At 38.4% G+C, this 24,891-nt stretch overlaps 1 long non-coding RNA gene across 2 annotated transcripts in view; it reads right to left on the bottom strand.

Annotated features, from left to right (window-relative positions):
- The window catches only part of LOC139045597 (uncharacterized), a 228,164-nt gene that overhangs the window by 60,301 nt on the left and 142,972 nt on the right, over positions 1 to 24,891 (bottom strand). Inside the window, exon 5 of one of the 2 annotated variants that reach the window (XR_011504289.1) lies at positions 20,815 to 20,947. The exons of the other annotated variant lie outside the window; for it this stretch is intronic. This is a non-coding gene — a long non-coding RNA (uncharacterized lncRNA). Of the gene's footprint in view, positions 1 to 20,814; positions 20,948 to 24,891 lie in introns of those variants that run through there. 2 annotated transcript variants of the gene reach the window in all.

Here is a 24,891-nt window from a genome sequence, read left to right as displayed (position 1 = left end):
GGACAATGATTCTACAAATAATAATAATAGCTCCCACATATTGGATATTTACTATGTGACAGGCCATGCTCTAAGTGCTATACATAAATATTATTGTTTAATCTTCAAAAAAGTCAACTAACAAACTAGAGCCCAGAAGAATCACCTCACTTACACAGCTTATTCTCTTAACCAATATACTATACTCATACAAAGACATGCTAAGTTTCAGCTGTGGCTCAAAGATAATCCTTCCACAAAGAAGATTAGATCAAGTGAAAGTTTTTCAAAGGAAGTGTTCAACATCTAGTTCTTAACAGCCTCTCACACATAGATGTGTGAGCGATTCTCTTGGACCCTGCAGATCTTCTGTGAGAGAGGGCCCACGTGCTTCTTCTTAAGGCCTATCCAAAAAGACTGCCTGGAGAGAAAAACTAGAGAAGCTAGAAGTATGACTGGATTCCTAAAAGCTGAGGAAGCAGTCAGTTATTAAGCCAGAATAGAGATGTATTTGACCTTTCCAGAGGAACTGCCAGGGAAAACTCCTCAGAAATAGGAGAATTCTCCAAAAACGGCTTGAAATGCTCAGGAGAAAGAGAGAGAGAGAGACCACTGGCTTTAAACCCAACAATGTCCAGAGATCACCAACATACATCAGTTCATGACTATATTGGTGTTGTAGCACATTTCCTGACACCTTTGGTCTCCTCTCTCCCCAAGCACTGATCCCAAGTGGTCAGAAACTACTGGGGTGAGCAAGCTGGGGGAGAGAAGTCAGAGAGAAGCAGCCTACGACCTTGACCTGACAGTAGACTTCCCACCTGCTGCGGGGGGACGAGAGGAGTCTGGATTTTAAAGAAATTTTGAGTTTTGAATATTGCCTGTTTTTGATAGTACTGGTCATGCTTATTACTGGACTGAGCCTGTGTTTTGTGATTTAACTTGACTATAAGACATTTTATTATTTAAGAGAGTAAGGGGAAATGTTATGGGGTCTGCCGGGAACAGAGAAAGAAGAAGCCCCAGAGACAAATTTAAAGGGAGAGAGGAAATTAATATAAAGTTGCTTTATGATTTACATCCCCTGAGTTTCACTTGTTCGACATAGGAGTTACACTGACATTTGTGCTTCTGGCCAACTGTGGACTCTATGACTTGTCAGTGGAATGATTATTTTTGTCATCATATTATTGCCCCTGTATGCCTCATATATAACCCTCTTTTTATTCAGAGAAATTGCAGCTGACACTGTTATCATTCACATGCCAAAATGGTGTTTAAAGGAGACTGACTTACAGTTCTTGTTCCCAGGGACCTATTTTTGCTGTGAAGGCACAAGCTTTCTCTGAGTTGCCTACAAAATGTCATCCTTCTCGCAACTCAGTTGCAATTGTGCTTTTCTATCATTTGCATCACTTGTGTGGAATTTATTTACTGGCTTTCATTATAATTTTGATCACATACGTGTTTTGTCTTTATCACATATATGTCTCCTGTCTTTCCCAATTTAGAGTACATTCTCTCCGAAGACAGGCGCTGAAACACATTCTCTTTCAAATTAATCCATAGCATCTGACAGAACTTTACTCAAAAGTGCTCAAGAAATACATAATGTCTGAAAACATTAGTTATAAGTTAGCAAACCACGTTTCATTTTATGACCTCAAACATTTGTTTCCACTTCTACATCAGCTTGATGCAGAACAAATCCTTGTCTAGCTGTATGCTAAAGGAAGCTTTCAAAGAAAGACCCATTGAGCTATGTGCTTTGATTTAAAGCTTGTCATCAGTATATCAATAATCTTTCATGTGAAATTTTAGGAATGTGGAAGAGAAGATGGCAGGAAAGGGCAGGAGAACAAAACCGATTCCCACACAAGGAAATTACTGGTTAATAGTTTTTCCCTCAAAGGAGGGCAGATGGTTATATTTATATATTGCACATCTATTTACAATGTCAATAAATGTAAATAAACAAATTTCTACATTTATTTTTAATTTTGTTCAGTGTGCTTTGAGTTTCCTGGGCCATCTTCCAAGAGTCGTGCCCCTGCTAATGTTATGAGTGGTGGCTGTCAGCATTAAACTTGCCCATTATAGAGATATTTGTCCCTGTCTTTTCTGACATTGTTGACCCTCTGAGAAACAAAAACCTACAAATTCCACTTATTAATTCATTTTCTCTCAATTATTTATTCCACAAATGTATTTGAGCACGTCCTAGGTTCCAGGCAATGTGCTTTTAAAGTTCCAGAAGTGCATTTCCCACATAGCTGCTCCCACTTTGAACATAACACTCACCAGATCGTTGTCTCCATTTTGCAAAGATATTGGACATCAAGTGATTGGATCTAAATGAGCCACAGTGGACATTGCCACCTCCCCACACGACTCCTGCTAGCATACTGCTTCTCATTTTATATTTGGCTCCTCTTCTGCCCTAAATTCAACAACTACTTCAATTTAAAGAAACACGGTAGCAAAACTATCCCCAAAGCCAACTACACTTCTTAGTGACTTGCTGTTATTTTGCTAAAGCATTTGAAGCTTCTGTACTGACACAAGGCAGACACCACTGTTGAGAATGGAAGAGTTTCGAAAAACATAATGGTAAATGAGGAGTGGAGCCTGAGGAGTGGAAATAATCATGATCCATTTACAGCCACCTCAGTTAACTATTCTAGAAGTTGAAATTTTTCAATTATTTTATTTTGCCTTCATTCCATCTCAGCTCAAGGTAAAAAAAAAAATCAATATTAAAAATTATCTCTAGAAATAAATTTACAGTAGACAGTATGTACCAAGTAACCACAATGTGAATAAATGAGTTATTTAGGTAGATAAAAGGAAATACAATACAATATTCCTTGAGTTTAATTGGGTTAGATAAAACATGAAGCTCTGACTTCTGTAGAATAAATATGAGCTAAGAATAAATAGAAAATTTAAGTGTGTGGGAGCTCAAAAAGGTAAAGTCCTTATCATGTATACATCTCCTGTCTTTGTATGTATGTCTCTTTTTATATATGTCTCCTGATCGAGTTGCCACTGAGGTGGGAATTAATGCCGAATGTGGACAGCAGCAGTGGCAGCGGCCTATTGATCAGCTCTGTTGGAGCAAAGTCTGGGTTAAGGACTAACAATGACAAATGGAATCAGAAAGTTACATGGGGCTAACAAAGTCCTGGACTGATGCAAAGCATAATACCACCCTTGAATAGACAATACAGCATACGGGTGGCAGAGTAGTCACCCTAGAAAAAAGTTTATTCTTAAATAAAGTTTTACACACAAGGATATCTATATAGGTGACCATTTTCCACTTGGAGTAGCTTTTGATTTGCAAGTACATCCCAATCTCTTTTTTTCCAAAATTTCCCAGTAGTGAATGTGAAGTGAGAGAAGCAAAAGTAAAGATACCTTAGCTTTTTAGAAGTAATGAGAACCGGATTTCTTATAAAGAAGAAATAATTTTTCTCTCACCTCATGTTAGCAACTCACTATTTTCTTGAAATGATCACATTGTCTTACCATAAAAAAAGAGCACAAAGAACTGGTGCAACAATACAAATAGCAGTTTTTGTACCCCTAGCATCATTTTAATGAGGAACCAATTTTTTCTTGCCTTCAGACCCACAGTCGGAAACACCATACAACTGTGGACACAATTTCCCATGTAAAAGGTATTCATTTTCACTGTGAAGAAAAATCAGAAAAACCCATTGATTTAACCAAACAGTGAAATTAGATTAGTTTGAACTTACAGGTCAGATACTTTCAGCCAGTTAGTGACTTCTTAGGGGTCAGTACTTAGGACTTAGGACTTCAGACTTCTATTATAAAATAGGAAAATATAAACCATGAGAGAAACAATTAATTTCTATGTAGCTGAGCTGCATCACGCTTTACCTCTGGTGATGTTTACCAATTTGATCTTTTCATGAAAATTAATGATGGATGCCTCACTAAGTTTATTTCATGTAACTTTTAGCATTATAGAACATATCACTACAAGAAAAAATTAGTACTAATAAAACAATACTCTGCTATGAGTAAGTATGTTTATGCTATACGAATATAACATGTATATCAGGCCAGACTGAGCTAGGAGGTAATAAGGCCCCAAGTTGGATATAAAACATCTTAGTGGTAGATCAATTCTTTCAGAATTTCACTATATTATTAATAAATCACTACCTTGTCTGGTTAGGTCTGGCTATTTTGTCTCAATATAGGACAAACATGATTAAAAAACAAATTCTAAAGAAAAATTACTGTTCTACAAATTATTGCTTCTTTAGCAATTGTCAGGTTGGAGAAGTGGATATTCTGATGTATAGAATGATCTGAACCAATTAACATCCTCTTTGAATTTTCCTGGCTACTCTTGGTTATTTCTTTTTCTACATGAAGTTTTGAATCACCTTACCTAATTGAAAAACCTGTCCAAATCTTTATTAGGGCCAAAAACAAACAAAAATTAAGTCAATTACGATTGACATACATTGACGTTGCATCTTTTCATCCAAAAACATAATACGCCTTTCCATTTGTTCAATCTTCTGTCTTCGATTGGGTTCCCCAGGAGATGGCAATGAGATGGAGATTTGCACACAGAAAGTTTATTGGGGAGTTTATCACCTCTGGAACAACATCTGTGATGAAGTGAGGAAGGAAGGATTGGGCTGTGGGAGAAGCTGAACTACAAGGATTCAGCCAAACCATGGGGGAGCTGTGGTGCTGAGATCTGAAACAAGATCTCTGTACCACTGCATGGACCAGTCATGGGATACAAGCTTCCCTATCCACAAGGGTTATAACACTGGGTGAGTCAGCTCCCTTAGCTTGAAGAGAATGCTTGCAGAGGGACTCAGCTGTGATGGGTCAGCAGCCAACACTCCTGGCAACTGGGAGAATGAGGGCCTTATTCATGTCAGAGGGATCCGGCAGGTGAACCATATCATCCAATACTGATAACACTCACCTTACTATGATCCACTTGCTCCATATAATAAGTTTACCCCATCTAGGAGCATCTTCTCCAGAATTCTGGTCGACTTTCTTGTCTGGGATGACTTACAAGAGGTAGGTTAACATCCCCTGCTGTTACAGATACTGTTGGGGTTACAACTGATGCTCATGATCCTCCTCCTTTTCTAAAATAGTCTCTTCCCCTCAATCTCAGCTAGCGTCTCTCTTGGTCTAGGTGGCTTATGTGATGGATGATCCAGACTGGCATCCCTGAGGGTGCGTCTCAGGCCCTGGCTTTCATGACTTTCTCAGCCCATGGCTGCTTTCCTTTTTAATTTAGCATGAATATTGAGCAGAGGAGTATCAAAAGACAGCCAGCGGATCACCTAGTTGATAAGCATTCTTCCCTGTTCCATTGTGTAGTAGAAGCCCTACCTCCTCCTAATGATCAGGACACGCTTCCTTGCCTGCTAGTCTCTTAGCATAAGGAGTCTAAAATGACCAGACGGCAGCCATAGACATGGGTTTAACAGGATTATTGCTATGTTCCCTGGTAGAAATATTTCCCCTCTGGGAACCGAGACCTCAGACTTGGAAAGCTTAGAGTTTTGGGTAAGGGAAGCACAAATTCCTTAAGGATTTTCCTGGAAATGACTGTGGGAAAGGCCACTCCTGCTTCCTGGCTCCATGTGTCCCCTGCAAGCTGGGGATACAGCACTATATGAAAGTTGTTGATTCGTACTCTACCTCTTGGAGAGTGGCACTCGATCCTCATAGGGTATTATCTGCAAGTTGGTGACACTAGAGACACAGTTGAGCCACTCCATAGCTCATTCAGGCTGGTAACTTCTAGGTGGTGTATTGTGTGATCAGTCCTTACTCATGTACCTCCTCTGCTATTGAGTGCTCTCTGGCCTAGCCTATACTTGATCCTGGATGCAACATTTCCATCTTACAATGGATTGCTACTGAGCCCATCTAGCCTGATGACGTACTGAATCTGAGAGTACCAAGCTCATGATGGGCAGTCCTGACTGCATGGTTACCTAATCTCCCATGGACAGGCACTTCATCTCTATCAGAGACCATCAGCATGCTAGGAGCTATAAATGCTGCATAAGCATCTGTTACAGATGGTATGACTTTACTCCAGAACCACAGGTATCTATATTCTGATCCTCCTATTGGAGTTTTCCACAAAGTCCACATGGCAACTTTTCTCATCACAGATACCTCTAATGCCCTAGGGTCTACTGGACCATAGGGCCCGGATAGCAGGGTTAATTGCACTAGACTCTGGACCTATTGCAGAGTCCTTTCCTGTTGTGAGCCACACTCAAAGCTGGCAGCCTTCCATCTCACTTGGTAGGTGGGTAACCTAACGAATTGTGAAATGAGCTGCCTCCACAGCTCAAAGAGGTTTACCAAGAGTTGTTCTTCCTCCTTAGTGGTGGGATCTGGGAAATGTAGTAATTTGCATTTTACTTTGGAGAGTATGTCCTAGCGTGCCCCATATCACTCAACTTCTATAAACTTAACTAACATGAAAGGTCACTGAACCTTAATAAGTTGATCCCTCACTCTCTGGGGCACATATATATATTACCAATGGCAGAAACATACTTGCCACTTCTTGCTCATATGGATTGATTAACATGAGATCATTGAGCTATAATAGAGAACAGAGGAGTTAACATATTCCTAGGGCAAATCCATAATTGCGTACTATTAGCTGGCGGGTTTAAATGGTGTCTCCCACAGAACACAGTCAATAGAGGGTTTTCTGGACACATAGAATATATCCATTCTAGCATGTCCACTTCTCTAAGGCTTTTTATCCCTTTTTCCATCATCTACCATAGCAACTCTGTCATTTCTACTGTACTCAATGTGGACTACTGCTTTCTCCAAGGGCCTATCTAATAGATGGAAACGCTGTTTCACAGGGTCCTTGCCAGGATGTGAAATCCTTTATCACAGCAAAGTATTCCCAAGTCAATAATTTCTCCCTTGTCCAACTTCATATTCTGTCCTCCTTGATCCAGAACTCTCAGGATCCAGTCAAAACTTACTTCCCTGGATCCCACCAGTACATCTTAGCTAGGTTTTTCAGATCTTCAATGTATAATTCCTTTCAACCCCTGGAAAGCCCAGAACTTTCCCAGACGGGTGATTTTTTTTTCACCATAATTACTAGTCTAGTGACTAGGAGAGGCAGTAAGGGTAAATCCTTGAGGAGAGAGCGTGCATCCTGCCTTCTAAGACAGAGTTCTCTGTGTTTTATTCAAGCACGCATGGAGTTCGAGCACTTAACAGTGAGGAGTGGGCCACTTCTACAGACCCACAGGATTCATGGGGATATGGGGTTTTCAACATTGTCAAAGGCACTGATCAGATAACCCATCCCAAGGCTCAGAGTTCCTCTCCTTCCCAACCAGGGTCAGAGCACAGCAAACTTTCCAAATTGAGAACTCAACCTTCTATGGAGCTATATTATCTTTATAGATGAGTCTTAGGCATCATCTTCAGTTTTTTCGATCATCTGGCTGTAAGAAATAAGCATCCTTTTGTATGCTATGAAAGAGAACTTCTGACTTTTACTCTTTACATTATGTTGGTGATTAATCACTCTTCATATTTCATTGTCTTTCTCCAAAGTATAGCATTTACTCTTTAAGAGTCATAGGATTCCATATTTCTTATAATTACTACATACCCTGAACCTCTCAAGCCCCTAAAATATTGCACCTGCCAATGAATTTCTTTCCTAATTTTTCATGCCCGTACACCACTGGTAAAGTTTTAACAAGTGTGACACAGGGGCATGCCAGAGCCTATGTCTACTCTACCTACCACCAGTGATGTTGCCCTCCTTACCAGCTGTCCATCAATGACCCAGTTCCAACATCCCAATTTAAGGTCTATTTTCTCAGTCCACTCTCGGGACCAACTGTCTTAGATTGGGTGCCCTAAGAAACTGACTTACAGATGCAGATTTGCATGCAGGAATTTTGCTGAGGAGTGCTCTCACAAAAAAAAAAAAAAAACACTGTGAGGAAATGTGAGCTGCAGGACTGGACAGAAAAAGGAGTTGAGCTGAGATGCAGTTGCAACAGAGGCCTCAGCTGATTCCACCAGGAGCTCAGAAGCTGACATGGCTCTTCAGACCTATCCCAAATTGAGGCAAGAGGATAAGCCAGTGTCCTGCCATATTGACCAGTCATTTCATGTAGTCTTCTCAGAAGGTAATTGGCCTTTTGGACAGCAATACAGGGTGTTAGAAGACAATGATGTCATAGCTAAAATTATTGACCAAGTTAAGAGGAGAAAATAAAGACCTTAGGAGATATTTAAGACTGTGAAAATTAGTTCTATGTGTCCCTTCAAAATTTTTTTGAGGAAGTGTTCCAATATATAGAAGAGGAAAAGATATGAGCCTAACCCTAGAGAGCATCAAAGGAAATTCATAGATGATAGATGAGTCACTGTTGGTATGAACCTGTGGTTCATATCCATGGTTTCTCCAAGGCCCCAGGTAATAAAGTCATCTCATTCTTGGCCATTAGAAAGACCAATGCAAAACTGTAATAAAATATTTGATACCTGTAAATGTTTAATATTCTTAACAAACATCTTATTTATTTAAATATAAAAGTGAAAGCAAATAGTATAAGAGAAAAATGGTCAAAGGACCTAAACTGGGTTCACAAAAGAGGATATTCAAATATTTACTAAATATAAAGTGTTAAAAGTCACCAATTATTAAAGAAATATAAATTTTAAAAAAAACCAATAAGGTGTAATTTGAGCCTGTCATTTTCGAACATTAAAAAGAGTAAAAAGACTTCGTGTTGTGCAGGTGACAAGATACAGACCTCCTTAGGCATTGCTGCTAAGTGTGCAAACTGGTTTAATAGTCCTGGAGGGTGATTATTAACTTTAACCAGGTGTGAACATCTGGAGTCAGTAATGAGGTCCAGGTATATTCATAGCAATTTTGTTTGTAACAGTAAGATAATGAAAATAGCCTAATAACCAAAAAAAAGGGTTGAATAAATACATTATTCTGTGGAAGTATAAAATGAAATACTGTCTTGCTAACAACCAAGATGTTGTAAAAAAATAAGTAATGTCATGGTAATATTTTAGTACTCTATTTTTAGGAGGGAAAAAAGCAGATTATTATGCAATAAGCGGTTTGTGGACCGATAATGTAAAATTGTATATACTATGAGGCTTCTGTTCTACACGTAGGACTGAGAAGCTTTAATACTTGTGCATGTATGTGGGAAGAGAAGACCGACAAAAGAGGTTAGAAAGAATGAATGGATGGGGCAAAAAAGTTGAGGACCCAGGCATGAATTAATTTAATTCCTTCTTGTATAAGGGAGTGTGCCAACATGAAGACAGGATTTTGCTTGTGAATGTTTGCTTTTTGGTTTGGGGCTTGGGCAAAGATCACAGACTGTGATATCCTTGCGGTAAAAAACTTGGCCCCAAGTGACACACTGTGGCACAGAGTTGAGGAGAGGACCATTCTTCTCATCTAAACAGCTTTGTCTCAGCCTAGCTTTGGCACCCTAAGGACTGCTGACTTCTATTTGTTTATAAACACATTCAATTTGTAAGTATTTATTGAGCAACTACTTCATGATAGTCCCTGTTTTTGCTGCTTGGAATATAAAAGTGAACAAGACACATTTTCTGCTCTTGTGGAAGAGAAATAATTACCAAGTAAAAAAAAATCTATAATATGATATAACATATTATATAAAACATATTATGTAATTATGATGTATATTTTATGTAATCATGTTATATTATATATAATTATATCTATAATATATTAAATATCATAATATGTAACAATAATACATATTAGATTATAATACATTACATAGTGATCAATATTATGAGGAAAAATAAACCAGAGAAGGAATGGTGTGGTAGTGATAGGACTGGTTTAGTTGGGGGGGTCTAACTAACACAGAGACATTTCAACAGAGATTTGAATGAAGAGATAGAGTGAGTCCTGGAGATATCTGGAGAGATGCCAGCTTGATGGCAGAACACATGCCAAGGCCACGAGGTAGCAGAGACCTTGACAGTTGGAGGAACTGTACAGAGACCTGTGTTACGGAGCACAAAGAGCCAGAAGAAGCAGGTGAGGTCAGAGAGATGGCCCTGGGAAGGGTCATGGCTGAGAGACTATTCTATTCCTAGTGAAAGCAAGTGACATGATCTCACTCAGATTAAGAAAAATCATTCTCACTGTTTCGTGGTGAACAGAAAGCAGGGAGACTGGCTAAGAAGCTATTGTTACGGTCCAGAGGTGATGCCATGTTACACCAGAGCAGTCAGGGATTACTTACAGATAGAATCTGTGTAAGAAAGAAAGAAAATGTCAATGACAGCAGTCCAGGTTTTGGCCTGGGATGTCAGAAGAATGAAAAACCAAGAAAAAACCCGTGAGCCCATCACGGACATTTTCAGGAAGTGCACCATCAGCAGCAGCAACTCTAAAACGCCCTAAACTGAACCTCTGAGGCCTGGACACCAAATCAGAACCTAAAGAAGAGAAGAAAACATGGCAGAGGCATCGTGGTGATTTTTGCTAACAGACTGGTTTTTGAACAGTTGTAAGGAAACTCCTTAGGGCTTTTTAAAACTCAGTGGTTTTTGGAAGCAGGTGTTAAGGTCCTTCAGTCTTGCACATAGGTAGATAAATGGATGGATGGATGAAAGAAAGAAAGATTGCATAGAGAAAGGCAGAGCGAAATTGTGTGTGTGTGTGTGAATATCAAAAGAGATAGAAAGGATATGTTCTGAAATGTTAATAGTGAATAATTATTATTTACATTTGTCCTCAAAGCACGGGTATTAATATTGTTAAGTAAGATAAAATGAAAGGTCACTATTTTAAAAAGCAGAGTGGAGAACAGAGTGGCTTTGCTATACTCCCCATTTCCTACGAGAATTAAATTACTGTTTTACATTTCCATTTAACTTAATAATCCCTTGCTCTTTTATGTGGACACCAAGGACTAGTATCAAACTGAATGCAACCATCACTTGATGAAGGGGTCACAAAATTAGAAAAGCATCCCTGTGTTATTTTATCTAGAATATATAATCCTCTGACTCTCAGTACTCTGTCAGTTGAGACACTTATCGTCTCCACTGCTTCTTGGACCAACAGCTCTCTTCCCCCAAACACACAGGTTCTCTGGCCCATGTAAGAGGCCAGGCAGCCCTCTCAAGGAAAACAGGAACAATACTCCCAGTTCTTATGGCCCAAGTGAGTGGGCATGAGATGGGCTGCCTTTGGAATGTCTTAGTGGTCATCCAGTAAAACTCTAGGTGAAGAAAAACAAAAAGAAAACCTAACTCAAAGAGACATTTCACGCTATGTCTAGTTCCTCTTACTCTGTTATTGAATAGATGGGTAAGGAGCTCTGAGAGTTAAGAAAGATGGAACTCCTTTCCTTAAATAGGACAGACTCAGCTTTGTAAAACAGAAGCCATGAGTGTAATGTGTGCCTCATGTTCCCTCTCAAACAGAATCATTAGGTCCCCCATGTGGGGCGATGTCTGGGAGCCAAGGATCCTTGTGAGTTCTGCAGCTGGGGTATGGAAGCAATGCTCCCTGGTCCCTCAGGAGTATTACATCATGCCCAGAAGCATGAGGATGTCTCTGTTGTTGTCTTCCCTGCAGTATTTTTTGATCCCCCTAGAAGAGCTGAAGAATGTTCATCTTGTTCATACAAATTTATATTTCTGAAGCCCTACAATGTTATTGGTTTCAGTGATTTTCTTTCACCAGCAATGAAATCCATGGGTTGATTATAGGCTATGTCTGTGAAAAATTGCAAGGATTTCTTTTTATCCATTTTGCATTTGTATGCCTTTTCAGTTCTATCGGGAGTCCCCCTTGGTTCTATTCTGGGAGCAGGGTGAGTAACAGTTTTTGCTTTTCATTTATAAGAAGAAAATCTCCACAGGTTGAAGGGTTCACTGGATACTTAAATTGATACCCTCATCGTGATTATATTAAGCTATGCAAATCTTTCCATAATGCAACATGAAAATGCATTTTAAAAGCACATGCCAATATATGTAGAGTCTTATATTTTACTCATCTTAAGAAGCATGTAATACTCTTAACAGTCGGTCACATTTATTTATTAGATGAAACTTGAACAATTTTGCATTGAGTTTACAGTTGATAATGTGTTATATTATTCCACAGTCTTTTTTTACCTGCCTTATCTTTCTCTGCCCAAGCAATGATCTAGAAAGCCAAAGGTAATATCGATTTTATTTAAATCACTATGGAAACTCAATAATTGCTGAGAAAGATAACCTTGCTAACAAGTTGGGTATTTTATGCGTGAAAGAGAGGTTTTATACCTACAGGCAAAGTTGGTTAATTAATTAAAAGATTCAATATTTATTTCAAGCAAAGTCAATGAGTCTCATCTTTGCTCCCCAAATTGCTCAAGAAATGATAATCATGTAGGTTTGATGAATAGATAGATGGATGGACAGGCAATGAAATAATGAATCATTTAGGGACAGGTTGAAGAGTAAGTGATGACAAGTGTTTGTGAATCCAACATATTATACAGTTTTCAGAGTATCAGATCATTCTTTTTGCTCTTTCTTATCAAGGGAAGAAGGTAAAAAGCACATAAAGATATCTCACTCCTGATGGGAAACTCCTTAGTCTTGTCAAGTCCCCAGGGATTTCAAGAGAATGTTAAAGTAAATATTTAACATAAGTCCCAAATTAATAAATGAGGCCTATCTGAAAAAGTGACAGTGTCTGGTTTAAAAAAAATAGTAATTAGTTGGATAAGCCAAATAAAAGGCCATTCTTAGCTACCAATTAAAAGATGGAGAGGAGGAGAGGGTTGTTATCCTGAAAAAAACCCTCAAAAATAGGACCACATATGAGTAAAAGCTTTATGGTTATAGGAAACTATATTTCTTCACTACTTGTAAGTTAGAGTTTTAAACAGCTGAACACTGTTTAATACCATGTGTGTTTACTTTTCTCTCCTTGTAGGCAAACACAACAAAACAAAGTGTTCCTTCTTCGTAAAATAAATTCTAACTTTGAGATTTTGTGATGTTTTACAGAAGGCAAGGAGAGTTGATGGAGTTAAAATATGCTATTCAGAGATTTTAGAGTCTCAAAAATGATTGTTCCTTTGGGAAATGATACCTCCTAAATGAACCAGCACTTAAGTGGAAACAGAAAATGCCATTGTTGAAGTTACGACAGACTCACTGCTCTAGGCACGTGCGCTCAAGTGTTATTCACACGTACTTAGTAGGCTCTGCTGAGCTATGTGTGGCCATGTACCTGCCTTCTTTCCTCCCTTGACATGTTCTTGAGCTATAAATTTGAAAATTGAAAAACCTGGGTATGATGCTCATAATAACAGCACCTTTGTTTCCAGGCTCCCTGGGTGAATGAAAGTAGGTCTTCAAATAGTGAAACCAAAGCATAATATTAATTACCTCATTCGCAAACTTAATTTTTTCATTTCAAGCAAAATCTGCATGTTTTGTAAGGGAAAGTCCTGCAGACTTTGGTGACCAATGGGCAGAACATCAATCACAGAGAGACAAGAATATTTAAATAGCAGCCAACCAATAGGGGGTGGGGGTGTTTGTTGTTGTTGTTTATTTGTTTGTTTTCTCAGAGAGGAGTTTTGAATAGAGGAGCAAAGTGAAGACCAAGTCTTAAATTTTAAACTTTTGACTGAGACTATAGAATCTCAGTCATATAATACTGTTTCCCTAGATATCTATTGCTGCATAACAACCACCCCAAAATTTAGTGGGGCAAACTACAAGCATTTTATGACCCTCACAATTTTGTAGGTCAGGAATTTGAGTAAGTTCATTGGAATGGTTTCTCTTTGCTCCATGAGGTCTAGGGGCTCAGCTAAGGTAGCTTAAATGGGTGAAGATGGATGGAACAGCTCAACTGGGTCGTATGTTTGGGGTCTTACTTCAGCCTATTGGGTGGGTTCACTGATTCTTTTCCACTTTGTGTCTGCTGGCCCTGGAATGCCTAAGATGGCTTCTTTCCTCACCTGTCTGACACCTAGGCTGGGTTGCTGGAACGGTTGGGACTATCTGTGGATCTTTCTCCATGTGACCTGATCGCATAGCTAGCTTGATCTTCCCCACAGCATAGCGGTCTCAGGGAAGCAGGGCTTCTTACATAGAGACTGGCTTCCCCAACAACAAACATTCTAAGAGCAGGTTGACCTAGCTTCAGAAACTCTGGAACATCACTTCTACCACTGTTTATTAGTCAGCCAAGTCATGAAGAAAAGGCCAACTTCAAGAGGATCCACATCTCAAAAGGAAGAATAAGATATGCAGCCTTATTTAATCTATCATACCCCTCCTCATAGCATAATCTCATAAAACTTTGAAAGATTTTATAACACTCTTTTGTTTTAAAAATTAAAGGTAGCAAAAAAAAGGTGGGCATAATGAAATTACAAGATGTATTATCCTCCATTTTAAGGATTTTCTTACCACGATGGGCCCTATTGAAGTGAGAAAAAGATAATTATCGGCGTTTGGCTGTCTAGTCAACATATTTATTTTATGAGATAGAAGTATAAAGACCATAGAATGTGAAATCAAGTGTTTAAACCTGGCATATTTTAATCTACATAGAAATGTAAAGATTTTTTTTCTAAAGTAATTGTGACCTTCCAACTTTGTAGTTTTCCCTCATTCAAAACACTCTGGGCTTTTCTAGTAATAAGTTCTGAAATTTCTTCTATTAAGATGTATCTAAATGTGCTGTGATTAAAGAGCTTGTATCTCAGATGTGCTCTAACTCAACGGTATCTTTGAATTTTGCAATTTGGCTCTTATGAACTCTGACAATATGTAAAAGTATGCATGGAAATTACGCTTATTGAGATTTTAGTCTGTGCCAGGAAATATTTTAAACACTTAATAACTATTACCTCATTTAAATCTCAGAATGGTTCTAGGAGGTAAAGAGTAGTATTATCTTCATTTAACAAATAAGATATCTAAAGCATAGCAAAGACCTTGCCCAAGATTACAAGGCCAAGAAGATGTAGCTAGCTTCATCCAATGTTCTAACTACTATGGTATACTGTGTAAGCTGTCTGGGTATTCCCAAAAGTAACAGTTGGAGCCAAACTTACTTTACCTAATCTCTCTATCTGTGATGTGTTCTCCTGTATCTAAAATTTCTGACAAACAAATTCTTTACTTTGTCTCTGCAACCTAAAATCTTATCAAATACAGACAGAAAATATAAACTGGAGAAATAAATATAATATGGGGTACATTTTTTATTGTTTCTAAGTAAGGGAGTATTAAGACATGTATTAGAACATATTTTGGTCCTCTGTAATTAGAGCCAGTTGACCTGGATCTAGCATGAAAATCCTGCTGAGTATCAGGGAACCACTCAGGCTAGATATCATTACTTACATTCAGTTTCTCCAAGATATGGCTCTCCAATAGAATAATCCTCATAAACAAATGTCAAGGATTTTAAGATCCTACACTTTCTGTTGACATATACACACTACAGAATGCATGGGTCACTGTGTGGCCCTAAAAGTGCAAGTTGGCCTTTATCATCTCCAGGAGGTCTGTGTGCTAATAGCAGTCACCATTAGCAGACTATGCGTATAGAAGGGCAACTATCAAATCGGTTATTTTTATAGAAAATTAAATAAAATTCAATCAAATACAGCTCTAGAAAACAGGGTGTGGGCCAGACTGCCTGACTGTCAGTATCAGCTTGGGTCTTTGAGTAGGTACTAAAGTATATGTCATTTCCCCTTCCAAGAAGATATAAGAAAATTAACAACAAAGAGTGAAAATCAGGAAAACCAGATCAGGATAGACATCCTGCCAAAGAGTGAATGGGAAGCCAGAGATGTGTAAACACCAGGCAGGGAGACCAGTGGGTGTGAATAAGTAACTCTTAGACTTGGGGGTTTGAGACCAGCAGGGAAGTTCTCTACCATCATAGTGCCCACTGCCATTTGCTACATCATCATAAAGCAAGCATGGGGTTTTCCCAAAGTTCAAAGGCTCTTGTAGCTGATTGCTCTAGAGCTACAGCCTTCAAATGGAGCATCACTTGAGGCAGTGGAGGGATACCAGCTGTGGGGACACCAACTTTAGTGGAAACGTTAGGACAAGGTCATACCAATTGAGCCTTATCTTAATCATCTTTAATTTAACATCTTTAAATTAACAATTTGGATTTCTGGTGAGTTATTTTCCTTGAACAGGAAACCAAATCCAAACATCTAGGACCTTCTCCTCCCAGGTCAAAGAACCTCTGAATAAAAGAACTCTCTTGCATTCCCTTCTGACGTAGGAATTCTCTGCTTTCTAATTTTCTCTTTGAGCTTGAGCCTTCTTGCTGTATGCCTTCTCCTGGAGCTTCAAAACTTTTATACTTGAGTCTAATCCTACTCAGTTTGAAGAGTAAATAGGGACTTACACTTGTCTATTTTAAAGTGAACTTATACTGGTATCCTGGGAGCTGGAGCCTCTTTGGGAAACATAAGTGGGTAGAATGCATATATTTCACTGTATGCCTTTTATTTTCTGAGTTAAAAAAAAAATCCCTCACTTTTTATACTGCCTCATATTAGCCTCTCTAAGATAACTTGAACCATTTTCTTTGCCCTTTTATTGAAGCCAATGGGGCATTGCAAATTATCATTGTACTACTGAGTCAGTAATAGCCACAGAGTTTTAAAAAGCGTTATTAAAGGAACTAATCTGAATGCACATCAACTACTTTTCTCATTTGAATAATACAGCCATGTAATTTTTTAAACTGTATTAAAAATGCCCAGCTTAAATTACAGAATGCAATTCCATTTGTGAGGCTCTAAGGTGAGTTTTTTACAGCAAGGATTTGTTTAATTTTTGTTTTTACAATGCTTCTGAAATAAATTACAAAAGACAATGATTAATAAACTAATTCTGAACCAAGTTTTTAATTCTATGTGCTGATGGAATTGCCTTACAAGTTATTCTATTTCAAAGACTATCATAATTTTCTATACAGTGTGGGCAGAGCAGACAGGTAGACCTAATCTCTTTTCTCCATTACTCTAACAATCCCCAAATAGAGGAAGACAACAATAACTAACACTTATTTTCTCAATTTAGATAAGTGGCACCATGTCCTGTGATATAAATTATCTTATTTGATCCTCCAAACAACCCTGAAATGAAGGTACTATTATTTGGACTTCTCTCTGCTTTGTACTCACCTGCTCTTCACCACCACATGTATTCAAATTCCTCAGTACAACTGTGAACGCCAAGATAAAGTCTCAACTCTATTCTGGAGACACTAGGTTGATAGTGAATGTTTTGGAGCTTCACAGTGAGCTGAGCAGAGCTGAGCTTCAGGAACATAAATTGGGGGGTAAATAATAAGATGCATGTTAGTGTATAGAACGTGTTAGAGGTAAAACCCAACAAAATCTATTGCAATAATTCAGTAATAACAATCAGCTCGCAACTCTGGGAGAGGAAAGAAAAGGAACAAGTGGCAAATGAATTGTGGAGGCATTAATGCCTGGACATGAGGAACTTGTGAAACAGAGAAAGCTACGCAAAGGGACTTTGTAATGAAAAGTCATGTGTTAACAGAAATGGTGTCGATGGACTAGAGAGAAGATGATGGTGAGATTTCTTTTAGATATATTGGTTTAAAACTAATTCTAGTAAAACCTGCAGGTAGAAATGCCTGACTTTCCTTTTGACTAGAGGAGTGAAATGAAAGCACTGTGTGACTGACAAAGGAAAATCAAGGAAGAACAAAAGGAAAGACAAAAGAGGGGAGGGAGGAGACATGGAAGACAGGGAAGGGTGTCCTACTTTACTCCGCACAAAGGAAGGTTCTCCATCCTTTCCGTACCATCATAGCATCTGCTGTTCAAAAAGGAAAAATTGATGAGACTTTACCAAATAGGATGGCCCTTTCAACAAATCATACAAATAATTAAAACTCCCTGGCAACCACAGTTAGAGAGGCACAGATCACTGCCCATCACTCTCTTTAACTACTTTCAAGTCCCTGGAGGGGAGGAAGGAATTTTCCTCTACCCTTATAGTTCCTTCTGGCTGGTCTAAGAATTAAATTGGCATGAAACAGATTAACAGGAGAAAATCATACAAAGTTTAATAACATATATACATTGGAGAAACCCAGGAAAACTGAGTAACTCCTAAAATGGCCAAAGTGACCACCTTAAATATCATCTTCAGGTAAAGACAAAAGAAGATGTTGAGGGTAGTGGTTTGGACTTCAAAAGGGAAGAAAACAGTTCAATTTTTGTGGAAAAGCAAATGTTTAGTAAGCAAATGTTTTCCATGCCTTACAGAGACAATGGGTCATGGAGAGGACTTTGATCGAATGGGCCTTGCTAGGTTCCGCCTTGCCTCCCACACCAAGTTGATATTATAGTATAGTTACCTGTGGTATTAGCTCCTTCCTGAAACAGGCCTTCCAAAATTCTTTTAGGCAGTTAGGGGGAAGGTGAAAGTTTTTTCCTGAGTCTTTTGTTCTTAAAATTAATCAGCCAAATCAGCAAAATAATCCTCAAGACAAAGAGACACATTTTGAAGTGATAAATTCTGCTCCCCTACATTTCTCAGAAAAAGAAAGAAAGAAAGAAGAAAGGGAAGGAAGCGGTGGAGAGAGAAGAAAAGAGTAAAGAAAATAATAGAAGGGAAATAAAAGCCTGTTTTTCTTTGGCTTTGCTGTTAAATAGGTGGCAAATTAGATTTGCTAACTCTTTCCGAGATGACATTAGGGATTCTAAGAAAGCACATAATTTGCATACTTTTTCCCTATATGTAGATATCTAATTTTTCAGTACATTGAAACTTATTTTTTTACATTTTCTACTCACCTATATTCAGTATGATATTGAAATAGACAAGGTCACTTGATTACAGTTCAAATCTATTTTTTACCCTTTATAAGATACCTATAGGAATCAAGGTAAGGTTCCTTGATTCCTGCCTAGTGAGTTCCCCACACAGAATTGTAAAAATATGCACCTACTGGAAAGAAAAGCAGCCCTAGCCTCACTTCAGGCTTCATTCCTCCCAGGATTCTCTTTTACTACTAGGAATGCTCTTAGTATCAGGTTTCTTGGCAGAACAGTATTGCTCTTTCCTATCCAAAATAAAGATTTCTTATGCTTTGTTTTCTTTGGTAGTATTTATGTCTTAGAATAAAATTACCAGCTTCTGGGACCATTCTGAAACTCTCAAATATTAAAAATTTGAGGCTGGTGAACAAACTCAAATCCTTCTCCAGCAGCCATGGACCCCTTTTGAACACTCCTAAGCACGATGTGATGAATAAAGAACATTCAGTCCAATTCCACAATTCTTTGTCTGTTTGGGTTTCCTAAGGTAAACTTAAGACTGATCACATAGCCACTGCAATGAGATTAAAATAAAGCAAAGGCCAGAGAAATTTTGCAGAAAACTTAGACCTCAAATGCAAGTTATTCAGGTAAAAGTGAGAGAGGCCTTTCACTCCGAGAAGGTTCAGGGCTTTTTGTGGAAGTGATCTACGAATACTCTTGACTTTTCTGCAACCCACCTGAGTGACTGTCTCATTGGTGGGCTTATTCAGGTATCCAGTTGATTACTAAAATATGGACTCCCCTCATGAAAAGAAAAGAGTGGCAGGATGAAATTTAAATTTTTGTTTCTTTCTCTGAGAAAGTTCTTCCCCTGCATAGGCAGCATGGAATGGTGGAGAGAGCATTAGTATTGAAATTTTTAACAATCTGAATATTGATCCCAGCTCTGCCCTACAAGCAGTTTATCCTGGTTCATTCATTCAGCAAACACCTGTTTAACACGCGTTATACTGAAGCGCCAGAGGTGGGCACATGCAAAGGCAATTCCTACCTTTAGGGAAGGTGGACATGCACTTGAGTACTACTCACTGCATTGAGTGTTACAATAAAGGTATGCCCACGAAGCCAGAGGAATGCAATAAAGCCACTAAAAGACTCTCCCTGAAGAAGAAGCACCATTTTAGCTGAGATTTGAAAAACGACCAGAGGCCTTAAAGTCTTCACTTTCATCACCTATAAAATGAGAGGCCTGGGTTTCTCCCACAACTGCTTCACAGGGCTTATTTTGTATAACACACAAGCAAAGGGGCCTAGTCCATGGTCTGGCACCTGGTCGGTTCTTCAGAAACTCTTTCCTTTTCACCATCCTGGCTGGGAAGCCTCTGTGCTTAGCTCGCTTGTTATTCATTTCCCGTAGCTTTCTTCCCATCTAAAATGGACTTTGATAAACCCAACGGAACAATCTAAATTTCCCTGGTTTTCTGCTTTGAGTTTTTCTAATTGCTGTGTACACCTCTTTTTTCCCCCACCAGACTACAAGTTGCTACAGGACCAAGCTTACATCATATGTTTCCTTTGTATCCCCCTTACTGCTTAGCACAGCCTGCATACAGTAGGAGCTTGATTAATGCTCCTGAAGGAAGGAAAGCAGGGGCAGGCATGTAGCTTGTTTTTAACAAATTATATTAAATTGGATCAACAAGTAGATGAGAAGTAAATACGAAAAAACAACAACAAATGTTCCAGAGCTGAAAATACTTTATAACCAGCAAATAGTTACAGTCAGCCTGAAAAATTAATTCTCTGTTTATTGCCATTTTTGCTATGATTGGTAGTTTAAAAGTCAGGCTTATTAGCATGCAGGTTTACAATTACGCTCTGAGCTCTGAGCCTTGTAATGTCCTATCGTTTTGCCTCTGGGGATTTATGTCTGATTCCTGCTCTGTTAGCAAGTGCCCGTAGGACAGAATGACAGAGCCATTCGTGTTTCACCAGCAGATGATGGTGATGATATTATTATTTCCACAATCGGTTTGGTAATGGTTGTTTGAGCCTCATCATGTCTAATAGAGAAAAAAATAAAGGAATTAATATTTGAAAACTCAGCGTATTGTGTTTAGCATCATTATTGCCACTTTTATGGCAAGCGCTTTGACATTTAAGTGAGTTCCCATTTACAATATTGCCACCATAATCTCCTCATTTTGTAATTGCTTTTGGATACTTATAAGGTTTAATTTCTGATATTACTTCTCAATAAAAAAGAACTCATGTATTTGATTTATGGAAAATTATCCTGGGGATTTTAGATTGTTATTTTAATGTTGGAAGAGCTCAACACAGCAATAGGTCCTATTGTCAGCTGCTGTAGCTTGCATAAGTTACATGAATTTCTTGGGCTATACAGCCATGGGGGCTAATTGCATTCTGGGAGGAACAACTCCTGTCTTGGGTTGTGGAATAAATGCATAATAAAGTATTCTGAAATGAGCAGCTTATCTGGCTATTCCTAAGAGATCCTCTGACTCTGGAATGGATACAGGATGTCTGCCCCGGCACGCTTTCCTCTTCTGAAGCCATGACAGAGAGCTCCACTCAAGTGTGGGATTTTCACTAGCTGGCGTGATGTCAGTCAACTAAGGAATACATCTGAGAGGGCAGCAAACAAGGCGCTGCCATCTGACAGCTTTGTTTCCACGTGGTTGATTGGTCAGGGGATCAACAAGGCAGAGATCAGACGTGGTCTAACATTCAGCTGTAGGTCTTGGTGTCTAGGAAAGAGGAAAATTTCTTCTGTTTGGCTTATGGATTAGAACTCAATACAGAGATTGCGTATTTGGGTTTTTTTTTCCCCTTTCAAGACCATTCTTAAATTAACCTTATAATGAACATTATAGTGGTTTCTGAGCAACCTTGCCAAGACTAGATCTTTCTTCCAACTGAAACCATTCTGCTTCATCACCTATTCAAAATGCAAAGAAATATTTCCAAATCTGTGCAATGCTTTAGGGTTCTCCTGAGGATACGTTATTCATCTTTTGGATCTAACAGTCAGTACTTAGCTATTTTCCAGGCCTAATATGAATGTTACCTTAACTTACAAAATGCTCAGTTAGTTGGTACTTAGTTTTTTCTAGACCACAAAATATGAGTTCCAAGGATGCCAAAAGATAAGGGGTTGAAGGCAGAAACCTGCTAAGTAAGATTTTTCTTCTTGCATGGTTCTGCAGGAAGTCCTATGAAAAGAATTTTTCCTTGCAGTCTGGCTTCTTTCTACATGATAATTTACTAAATTCTGGAAATAAGAAGGTTATGGATCAAACAAGTTATGTAAATGAATCTTTGCTCTCAATGTTGAGAAACTGAATTTAACAAACTTTGGGAGGAGAGGGGAGGTGAGTAATATGATTAAACAAAGGAATGTTCCTAAAAAATAAAAATCAAGTGATTATTTGCTTAAGACAGGATAACCTAAGCATTTTGGAGCCTGTACCATTAGGAATTTCAATGAATCTAATAGTACATTTATTTACCTAACTGAAGCATTTTATCCATGTTAGACATTAGAAGCAACCTAGCAAGACAATGGAAAAAATCACCTAATGTTGCCAGTTATAGTCATCTAACAATGCCAGATCTTTAAAAATCATTCCTGCTTCTCAATTAATATTTTAAAGGTTATAAGTATAATCTCTTGATAATCTATTCAACAATTTACATGTAAATAATAGTAAAAATGTTCTGCAACTACCCATTAAGATAAGGGATCTTCACATTCCAGTGAATAACCAAGGAAAAACCCTGTAGCTTTCAGCTGTCAGTTCAGAGGAAGTTTCTGTTGAGTTTCTGAGGCTGTCAGACTACTATCTCCTCTGCCTGTCCATTCCTATAGCAGCTTTGTGCTGTTTTATGATGATAGTCTCACCCCCTTGAGACCAGCCATAGGAAAGGTACAATAGAAGCATTATTTGCATTATTTGGTTTTGTATGAGACACACATTGGGAACCACTACTTCATGAAATAGCATTTGCAGGAGGTCTCCAGGGGGCACCTCTTACCAATCTTGCTGGCTCAAATCAAGGCTGAGTGACAATAAGGAATGGGACAAATTAAAAGGAATGTTACTTTAATTGAACCTGTATTTGTGGAAATGTGATAGAGACCTAGAAAACACCTTCCATAGTTCCTGGAATGAGAAAAAAGGCTTCTTGAGAGACCCTCTGCAATGACAGCCAAACCAGTACAGGCTAAAACAAATGCCCCCCATTAGATGAAGATATACTTCAAAAATTCTCCTTTAGGTAAATGCTTGTTCTTCCATTGACAAATAAGACAGGGTAGAGTAAAATAAAATAAAATAGAGAAGACCGAAAACAAGAGTCAGCAAACTTTCTCAGTAAAGGGCTTTGCAAGGGCGTACGATCTCTGTCACAACCACTTAACTCTGCCATTAGAGTGTGAAAGGAGCCACAGAAAATGACATGAGCAAATGGGCATAGCTATGTTCCAATAAAATTTTATCTAGAAAAATAGGCCAGATTTGACCCAAGGAGCCATAGTTTACAGACCACTGATCTAAAATATTTTCCAATCCAGCTACTCACTGTAAAATTAAGGAAAGGTCTAAAGAAATGAAGTGAGTTGTCAAACAGGTCTAAAATCTAGATCTCTTGAGATTGAATCCCTTGTCCCACAGGGCCACTGTCACAATGCTGTCATGCCAAATGTTTCTTGCAAAACTTGGATGTCAACATGGAATCCATGAGAGGGCTGGCACCTCAAAGTCTTTATTCCTCCAGAACCGTATGAGGAAAGTCATCTTCTCCCCAGCTTCTAATAAAATGACTTGCAGCTGAGGCATGGTGGAAAGAATATTGGATTTGGAATCGAAAGTTTTGAATCTGCATCACTGTGGTCTCACTCACCAACTTCGTGTACTCAGCCGAGTCAGGATGCTCATGGCTTTCATTTTCCTTATCAATATTTAATTCAATAGGAATCTTGTCAAGATCAAATGAGAAAATTTGCCTAAATATCCTCTATTGATTACAAAGGAGTAAACAAATATGAGCTATGTCAATATACCAATAAAATATATAGATAAATGTATGGCTGCCTTCAGGTAAGCTGTGTTCAATGGATTGATTATGTGATTGGTGGTAATAAGCAAACGCACAAATCCCATGTGTGCATAAGCCAGTTGATTCTACTCTACTTCACGGCCTCCAGATTATACTTCCTAGTCTTGAGAAGCACACTTGTAAAGAAAATATAAAAACCTGTAATAAATTGTACGTATATCCAATCATGGTGGTGTCGGACAGAAAACTAAACTTTTAAAGATCTACTAAAATAATACACTCTATTAGGTTAAAGGATAAGCAGCCTTTTTATATTTGAAAAAATGCCTATCACTGTGCCTCTCAATTTGGGACATAATACAAACTAGTCCTAAATTTACAAATTACTTGCTGAACCAAAGTATGTAGGAAACTTCCCAGGGTTGGGCTGACAGAAATTCCCTAACACTCTGGCTTCTCATAAATTCACAACCATTTGCTTCTCTAAAGTCAAGTTCAAACCAGGGCACGGGTCTCTTCCTTGAGAGGTATTCTATCTACGAGGACACTGGAAAGCAGTCAAAGAAAGAACAGCATTGCTCTATCATCTGTTTTTGGTTGTCTATTTGTCCTGATCACAGTAACTTGCTTTAGGAAGCATTCTAGAATCTGTTGATTTATTTGCTTTAATCCAACAGTCTTTTTAGAGTTACTCTGCTTCTACAACTCATTTTATAAAATAATGTGATAGAATTATCTATAATTCTAAAAAAGACATGATTTATTATAATTAAAAACAAACCTTTTTTAAATTTGAAGACACAGTCTTACTGCCCATGGCTTCCAACAATGTCTCTGAGCTCCAAAGAAATCTTTTGGCCTAAACATTATGGGTCATTGCAATTTTGAGAGCCAGTCAACTACCAGCCTGACCCAATCAAGATGT

The sequence above is a fragment of the Equus asinus genome, chromosome 6 (genome assembly GCF_041296235.1).
Source record: "Equus asinus isolate D_3611 breed Donkey chromosome 6, EquAss-T2T_v2, whole genome shotgun sequence".
Lineage (NCBI taxonomy): Eukaryota > Metazoa > Chordata > Mammalia > Perissodactyla > Equidae > Equus > Equus asinus.
This window is presented reverse-complemented; position numbering and strand designations above follow the sequence as displayed.